This window comes from Fukomys damarensis, unplaced genomic scaffold (assembly GCF_012274545.1).
Source record: "Fukomys damarensis isolate Sample0158 unplaced genomic scaffold, DMR_v1.0_HiC HiC_scaffold_35, whole genome shotgun sequence".
Lineage (NCBI taxonomy): Eukaryota > Metazoa > Chordata > Mammalia > Rodentia > Bathyergidae > Fukomys > Fukomys damarensis.
Window position 1 is genome coordinate 42458884 of NW_022900947.1, and position 9174 is coordinate 42468057.

The window sequence follows — 9174 nt, forward strand, 5'->3', positions numbered from 1 at the left end:
TAATTTTTTTAATAACTTTTCATGTGTTTATTCACAACCTGGTGAAATGTTTGTTCAAATCTTTTCCCATTTTAATAGGGTAATTTATTTTCTTATTATTGAGTTGAATTTTTAAAATATATTTTGGACACAAATACTTATTAGATATAGAATTTGTAAAATATTTTCATCTAGTCTGGATTATCATTTCATGTGAGATATGGATCAAAGTTTGTTTTTTCTTCTTGACTAGGAAGATTCAGTTTTTCTAGCACCAATCATTGAAAAGCCTAACACTTCTTCACTGAGTTGCTTTTACAGCTTTCACAACAATCAGTTGCCAATGTATGCATGATCTCAACTGTCTGCTGTTTTTATAATCTTATTTGTCTTTTTATCTTTCATCTATTTGTTTCTGTTTATGCCAGTGCCACCGTAGCTCTATTAATGCATCTTTTAATTTTTCTTTTTATTGAGTTTATTGGTACATTCTAGGTATACAGTATAGTTACATTCATTACTGGGATCCTGTACCTTCACATGACAGGTCTTGGTTCTCATTTTTTCCCCTCGTCCCCGCCCTCCCTTCACCCCCTCCTCTCCTCCCCATTTACAAACACTTTATTTCCATTTTTTCATTTTCTCATATTTTTTTCTTTTCCCTTATTCCCTTTCCCCTACCCTTCCCACTTTCCTTACACCTTTAGCCCTTTTCTTCCTATTTCACATTGTTAATTATCTCATTAAGATCTTGTGTACTATTATAGTTTTTCACACCAGAGAAGCTATTCGGTATTTACACATGTGTGACTTATTTATTTCACTTATGAGTATATCCTCAAAATGTATCCATTTTCCTGTGAATGACTCTATTTTCTCAGTCTTTATGGCTGAGTAGTATTCCATTTTATAGAAAAACCACATCTTCTTTACCCAGTTTCCAACTGATGGGCAAATGGGCTCTTTCCATGTTTTAGCTATTGCAAACTGTGCTGCTATAAACATAGGTGCTCATATGTCACTATGATATGATTCTTTTAATTCTTTTGGAAAGATACCCAGCAGTGGGGTGGCTGGGTCAAATGGAACCTCCAGTCCATTCTTTTTGAGGTATCTCCATATTGATTTCCGTAGTGGTTGCACCAGTCTGCACTCCCACCAACAATGCAGAAGGGTTCCTTTCTCCCCACAACCCTGCCAACATTTGTTATTGTGTGATTTCTTGATGGCAGCCATTCTTTGTGGGGTGAGGTGGAATCTCAGTGTTGTTTTCATCTACATCTCTCGAATGACCAGTGATGTGGAACATTTTTTCATATATTTACTTGCTGCTTTTACTTCTTTGTCTGAGAAATGTCTGTTCATTTCAGGTGCCCATTTTTGAATTGGGTCTTTATGTTTGGGGGGGCTGATTATTTTGAGTTCTTTATATATTCTAGATAATAGTCCTTTGTCTGAGGAGGAGCAGCTGGCAAAAACTTTTTCCCACATTGTAAGTTGTCTCTTAGTTCTGTTGATGGTTTCTTTTGCAGTACAGAAGCTTTTCAATAAGGTGAGATCCCAGTTGTTGATTCTTTGTGCTAGTTCCTGTGTTACTGAGGATTTGTTCATAAAATTTTTTCCTATGCCAATGTCTTCAAGAGTTCTGCCTAACTTATCTTCCAACAAGTTTAGTGTTTCTGTTTTACTATTTAGATCTTTAATCCACTTGGATTTTACTTTAGTGCATGGTGAAAGATAAGGGTCTAGTTTTAATCTCTGACAGGTTGAGATCCAGTTTTTCCAACACCATTTATTAAAGAGGCTATCTTTCCTCCAGTTGGTATGGTCAGCTCCTTTGTCAAAAATGAGATAGCTGAGTACATTTGGAGTTGTTTTTGTGTCTTCCAGTCTTTTCCACTGATCTTCAGGTCTGTTTCTTTGCCAGTACCATGCTGTTTTTATCACAGTGGCTTTGTAGTATAGTTTCAAATTGGAATTGTTAATGCATCTTTTAATGTCCTGAAGTCAGAGACTATTTCTTCAGTTTTGTTCATCTTTTAAAAAATTGTTTTGTCAACTCTCAAGCCTTTGCAATTTCATATGGATTTTTGAATCTACTAATTTAAACAATAACAACAGCAAACCTGATGAGAATTTGATAGGGGTTCATCTTACAGATCAACTTGAAGAAAATTGATAATAATTTTGAGTCTTCAACCTATAAATGTGGTATATCTATGATTATTTAGGTTATCTTTCATTTCTCATCAGTTTATAGTGTTCAATGTGCAAGTCTTCTATGTCTCTTGTCATATTTATCCCTATGTATATTTTACAAGTGGTGTAATTTTTATTGTTTCAAATTTTCTTTGTCCATATCACACAGAAAGAGAATTGACTTTTGTATGTTAGCCTTTTATCTTGCTATCTTTCTAGACTCATTTAGTAGATCTAACAGTTTATAGATTTCATCATTTCTTATAATAGTCTTATGATATAATTCACATACTGAAAACATTTTATACACATTTTATGTGGTTAATCTGTCAATTTTTAAACTCAATTTTTTATAATAAAATGTTTTTATATAAAGGAAAAATAGTGAAATAAAGCTTAGATGAAAATGACTAAAAAGTAGGATTTGTTAAGATATAGGAACAGCAAGCACAGTGGTAACGCCAAGGTTTAATGCCCCAGTCTTACCAGAAATTTTGACATGGTAGGGATATTGATCAATGTGCTTAATTAAGCAGCTTCAGCTTCAAATGGAAATGTTTTAGTAGACAAGTACAATGTAGCGGAAGATTGAGGTTGAAAATGTAGACTTAGAAATTAGCCTGGTAGTACTATTAAAGCCAAGTACAAATCAGAATGAAGAAAGATATGAACTCTGTGCCTCTCTGAACTCTAATTCATAAAGTAGAGTCCTGTTGTGTTTAAGGCCATATTTTCAACAGTGGCTTATAATTTGTATGATGGTAAGATATATTAGGCACTAAAGTATCTGCTACCTGAATGTTAAAAGAAATGAAATGCCTCACACTATTTTAACTAGGTAAATATAGTAAATGATGTCCTTTAAATGATACAGTGAAAAAAGGGAAGAAATTGTAATCACGCCAAGTTACTCATATCCGACCACATACCATAAAGCAATAAACCTTAGGGTGTTTGTCAAGCCAAAGCTTTCATCAAAAACAGATACACATCTAAAGCTGGAGCCACCTGGATTTGCATAAGGATTTTGTTTGGGAACAGTGAAATATTATAGAACACAGAAACTTTCATTTTGTGAGGTTTCTATGAAAAGATTATTTTAGAGGTTATTCTTCTTTCGTTGGAGGAAAAAGAAAATGTTTAGCTATTGTGTTGCTATAGTGACTTCTTTGAGCAACAGCCCTGTTCTCTTTGAACAAAGGTGTCAGATGCACCACTTGTCTAGAACTCACAATCACACACACATGCAGTTTCCTGGACACTGGCCCCTGAGTACTAATGGAGATCAGACTTCAGGTCCTCAGTGGAGACGGGGCAGTCCTGTCCAGAGTGGTCTATTAGGCCACACCCACAAATATAAACCAACATAGATCCAGCTTTTAAACAAAGGTCAGAGCAACAATACAGGAAAAGATTGTTAGACTTGACTCTATAAAATGTAAAACTTTTGTGCTACAAAATGGACATTTAAAAATGTGTAATGTTGAGATCATTTTCAGAAAGAGAGAGAGAGGAGAGGCAGTCTAAGGAAATCTCACACATCACTGTTTGGAATATGAATTGCTATAACCCTTTGGAAAGTAATCTCACATTATATATTAAAATTTAAGTGTATACTGACCCAGCCGTTCTACTTTTTGGAATTTGTGCTATAAGAATAAACATCAGTGCCCCAAAATAGTATCTACCTAAATATCTATTTTAATATTGCTTATCGTGATGTGAGTGAAAAAACCTGAAACAACTGCTGTGATTAGTAAAGGAGGAAGACGTTGGAAGATGAGTTAAATCAAATCTGTGACCTGGAGGGACATCTGTGATATGTATATTATAAAATGAAGAAAACAGATTGAGAGGAGCTTGTAGATTTAATTCCTTTTTGTTAAAAAATGTACATTGATATTGTATGAATAAGTGAATAATTTACAGGCATAAACAAATAATGAATATGATTAATACAATTTTGTGTGCCTAATATGCACATAAGGTTATATAAAATTAGTAAGAAAATTGCACCTTATGTGCAAGGAATTGGGTTAATGATAATTTTTGATGACTGTCTTGTCAGTAAATGTAACTTCAAATCATCAGTTTCTTTTGTGGCTGTTTAGTAATTGATTAAATAAATATAAGGCAGTATATTTAATCAGTTTCTAACTGTTGAACATTTTAGATAGTAATATATAGCTCTCTACAATATGATATTATACACCATATAATGTTCTAGTTAGCTAGGGCAATAAGACCAACTACTATTATAGGGATAGACTTTGCAGGGGGCTACTGGGAATTAAACCCAGGGCCTCACTCATGTGAAATAAACATTCTACCACTGAGCTACACCCATAGAGCTTTTTAAATTATTATTTTGAAACAGGATGTCAGCAGATTGGCAAGCTGGCTTTAAACTTGCTTCAGCCTCCCCAGTAGGTGTGTACTACCATACCCAGCAGTATCTCCATCTCTAATACAGCCATATTTTTACTTTTCTGGTTATTTAGGGCTACATAACAAACTACCCCCAAACAACAACATTTATTTTACTCGTGAATCTGTACTCTGGGCAGGGCTCAGGGAGGATGGCTTATTTTTGTTCCACTTGGTATTGGCTGGGGAGGCTGGAATCTTCTGAAAGCTCTTTTACTAACTAGCTGAGGCTGGGACAGCTGGGACCCTGGGCATCTTTCTCTGTTTGCCTGTGGCCCCTCTACCAGGTCGACTTAAAGAGAGCTACACTTCTTACATGACCATGTAGAGCTTTGAAGGCTGGTGTCCCAGGAGAGCAGCAGGTGGAAGTAGGGCTACTTTTTAATGTTAGCCTTGGAAACCATGCAGCATCACCTCCTCTGTGGTCACAGGCCCACCCAGGTGAGGAGGGAACATTGGCTTCAGCTCTCAATGGAGAAGCATCAACAGGGTGCTTTAGGAACCACAAGGGGAGAAGGGTAGAGAGGTGGTCATGCTGCATACATTTGTAGAGCTTTTGACATGTGTTACTAAGGAGCCACTCCAAATATTGTACAGTGAAAGTGAATTTTATTAAATAGGTAAATAAATATATCATTATTCTCCTCCATCTTTGCCAATCTGATAAAAGAAAACATTATCTCAATTTTTAAATTTACTTTCTTGGTTACTGTTAGAGTTAAAAATATGTGTATGTGTGTTGACCATTTTTATTTCTTTTGTGAGCTAACTGCTTATATCCTTTGCAGAAACAGTAAGATACAATTTTTTAAATTGAGTTTATTGGCACATTCTAGGTATACAGTACAGTTACATTCATTACTGGGATCTTGTACCTTTACATGACAGATCTTGGTTCTCATTTTTTCCCCTTGTCCCTGCCCTCCCTTCACCCCCTCCTCCTCTCCCCGTTTACAAACATTTTTTTTCCATATTTTTTCTTTTCCCGTATTAGCTTTCCCCTACCCTTCCCACTTTCCCTACACCTTTAGCCCTTTTCTTCCTATTTCACATTTTAACTTTAATTTAGCATCTTAGAAAACAGTTACTTCAAACCCCCTTCTTTTACTGATGGAGAAACTAAATCACAAAGAGCACTGAGTTCAGAATTCTCTAAACTCATGCAAACCTTATATTGGGTTATTCAGCACTTTAAATTGTTAAATGAATTTTTGAATGTACATGACAGTGGTTAAAAATAATTTGCCACTTGGCCACTTGGAAGTGTGATGGAGAGAAAAAGAAAGATTCTATTTGAAATTATCCTAAAAGAAAGCTTGTATCTGTGATTAAGCTGCTGCCTGTCTAACAGCTCTTAGGAAAGATTTCAGTGTGACTCCAAAGTGCAGTACTGCAGAGTATGAGTAACAGAGGCCTTTCTGCCTCCACTGTGCTGGAACTGAATGTGTGGTGGTAACCAGAATGAATTCTGCTCTGGCGGAGCATTTCTTCACTAGTAGGTCTTACATAAAGAGGCACTGACATAAATATCACATTGCAAATTGCAGTAAGTATCGTGGAGGAAACGTGATTGTGCCAAGTTAGGGGACTATTTAAATATCATTGAGGAAGTGACATTTAAACTGAAACCTGAAACACAAGTAGGACAGAGATATCCAGCCTGGCAAGAGTTAGCTGAAGGGTTTTTGCTGAGGAGGATAAGGCCCAAAGAAAAGTGTGTGTGACAAACTGAAAGGAAATCAGTGTGGTCTCAGGAGAGAGAGCAAGATGAAGCTGGAGCGACGGATCATAAAGAGCAGGTGAGCCGATCATAAAGATGCCGGATCTCACTGGCCTGCTTGGTTAAAAGATCCACTTGGCTCCAATGAGGAGAATGGGGCGAGAGGCCTGGGGTAGGTAACTGTGTGAATGGGTTACAGTTATCCAATGAAAACTGAGACAGAGTGCTAGTGCCAGAGGAACAGAAATCTAAATACAAAATACAAATATTTTAAGGTTCAAGACTTAGGATTCACATTTCAGTAGGGCCTTTGATTCATTATGTACTACAGGTCACCGGAGTGGTTCACCTTCATGAAGCGTGTTGGAGGGAAGGAGAGATTTCATTTCTTAACCATGGCTAGTTGTATGACTGAGACACCTACGACAAAAGATAGATTAACAAGAGAAAAGCAGCCGGGTATTTAGCTCAGTGGTTCCCCCAGCTGCCTGGCAAGCTCAGGGTCCTGAGTTTGATCCCCGGTACCAAAAAATAAACAAAACAAAGCAAGAGAAAAGCATCTGAATTTATTTGACATAAATTTAACTTGACACAGGAGCCTTTCTAAGAAAAAGAGGACAAAGAAACAGGGAAATCTGTTTACTTTGATGCTGTTTGGTGAAGAGTGAACAGTCAAGGAGAAACATGATCAGAAGGGAAAGGGTCTGATCTCACGTTAGTAAACTGGGGGCACTTGGCAAGGCCTGCCCCTCATATGCATCTCTGTCTCCAGGTCTCCAGAGCTAAGCTTGTTCCTTTCCTCTGGAGAAAGGAGGCGGAAATGAAATGACATGGTACAGGGTTACAGTTTTTCAACAATTCAGGGAGGTTGGAGCAGGGCAGAGGGTAATGGGCCATCTGGGTCTTCTCTTCGGAAAGACTTTATGTTCCCCGTGGTTTTTGAAAACTTCATACATTCCACGCTGCAATCTTCTGAGAAAGAAATTCTTCATAAGAAAAATTGCCTTCCATGATTTAAAAATAAAGAATTGAAATCATCTTTAGGCTGGATCCCCGTTTCATTAAATTGTTTCAGATTCCATGAAATGTACCAGGAACCCATAGTGTACCGGGCAGAGTGGTGAACAGAATCATCCCATATGGCTCCCGGGATGTGTCAGCCTGCACCATGTACAGATGTGCGAGTTGACCTTTATTGTAAAATGTCAACATCTGCTCTGTTTTTATCCAGGAATGGAAAAGAGAGCCATCCAAACCTCTCCTTCCCCCAAGTTTGGCTGAAATAAACGATGGCTTAAATGTCATCTGAGTGCATTTAATCAAGATTGAACCTAGAGCAAACCAGGTCATCTTTACACCTAGAAATAAATAAATAAAGTCTCTTAATCTAGAAATAAAATAGATAGTGTTAGGTTAAGTTAACTTTTATAAAAAAGAAGTCCGCCAACATGAGAGCAGTTAAGCATTTAGCTTCAGGCCCTAGTGTACTCTGTAAAGAGCACCAATTGAATGTAAATAGGGGAGGTTAGAGGGGGTGAAGGGAGGGCAGGAGAATGGGGAAAAAGTGAGAACCCAGACCTGTCGTGTAAATGTACAGGATCCCAGTGACGAATGTAACTGTACTGTATACCTAAAATGGACCGATAAACTCAGTGAGAAAAGAAACACCAACTGAAAGAAAAAGCTTCTAATTACCTCAAAACATATAGTCTTCTGGAGCATGCATACCAAGAATGTGCAGATGGTCATCTGCTCAGCTGATGTTCATATGTGAAATGAATTGGATCAGTCTTAAATTGCTAAATCTTTACTAAGCCCTGTTGAAAAACAATTAAATTCCAGATATTTTCATTTCATTCATTTTTAAAATTAGTTATCAACCCAATATAATCCAGGTGTACACTAGGCCTTGAGGATACGGAGCTGTCGGGCATAATATTGATTTAGCATGTATGTACTTACTCCTTCTAAAAGGCATATGAACCAGTTTAGAGTAAATGACGTCATTTCCAACCTCAACAAGTGGGAAGACTGATGAGACCACAGACAGACAGGAAGTGCTCTGAAAGAGACGCCAGAGAGCCACCATAGCACATGGTGGCTGGGGGTGGGGAACACCTACACAGACTGAGGCTGGGGGAGGCGGCACCCCCAGAGAGATTCTGTAATTACACAAAAGCACCAATGCAATTTCATGTGTGTTACACTGTTGTGGACCTAGGAGACCAACCACAACTTTAAACAAAGCACAGTCAGAGTTGCCCTTCTGTTCAAGCTAAGTCGTGTGTTAACTCTAAAAAGGTGTAAGGGTTGTTTCTGGCTTTGTCTTCGCTGCTTTGGGCTGTTCATGCACATTTCAGAAACTAATTTCTACATTTGTTCAGCATGTTGCACCAAGAGTTTTGTCAGTGTGGTGCCATCGAGTCCTGCAGCCCAGGCCCTGGTGGGTGAGCAGGGTCACAGGAACTGTGGTGGATAGAAGCAGCGAAGGAGTACGGGGTCTCAGTCAGCAGATTAGTCTGCAAGTCAGGCCCATGCTACATGCTACAGTAGTTGTCCTTTTCCTTCGTATATTTGGTTGACACAAAGGGTAGCAAATTAGCCCAAAGTACTCATGAAATTTCTTGCCCTCTGTGCCTCTTCTGTCCAGTGTGGCTGCTCATTACAGAGATTTTGTGCTTTCTGGACCACAGAACCCCATTTTTAACTTGAGTTGATTTCTGTTCATTAAAATCAAAGGTCTGGGGATGGGGATTTAGCTCAGTGGTACCACCACCTGCCTCGCAAGCACAAGATCCCAAGTTCAATACATGGTACTAAAAAAAAAAAAAAAAAAAAAAAAAAAAAAA

General features: G+C 37.9%; 1 protein-coding gene across 1 annotated transcript in view; it reads left to right on the forward strand.

The window, feature by feature from the left end:
* Cracd (capping protein inhibiting regulator of actin dynamics) overlaps positions 1–9174 on the forward strand; it is a gene marked incomplete at its 5' end in the record, with an annotated part of 158074 nt that overhangs the window by 44866 nt on the left and 104034 nt on the right. The window lies entirely within an intron of this gene.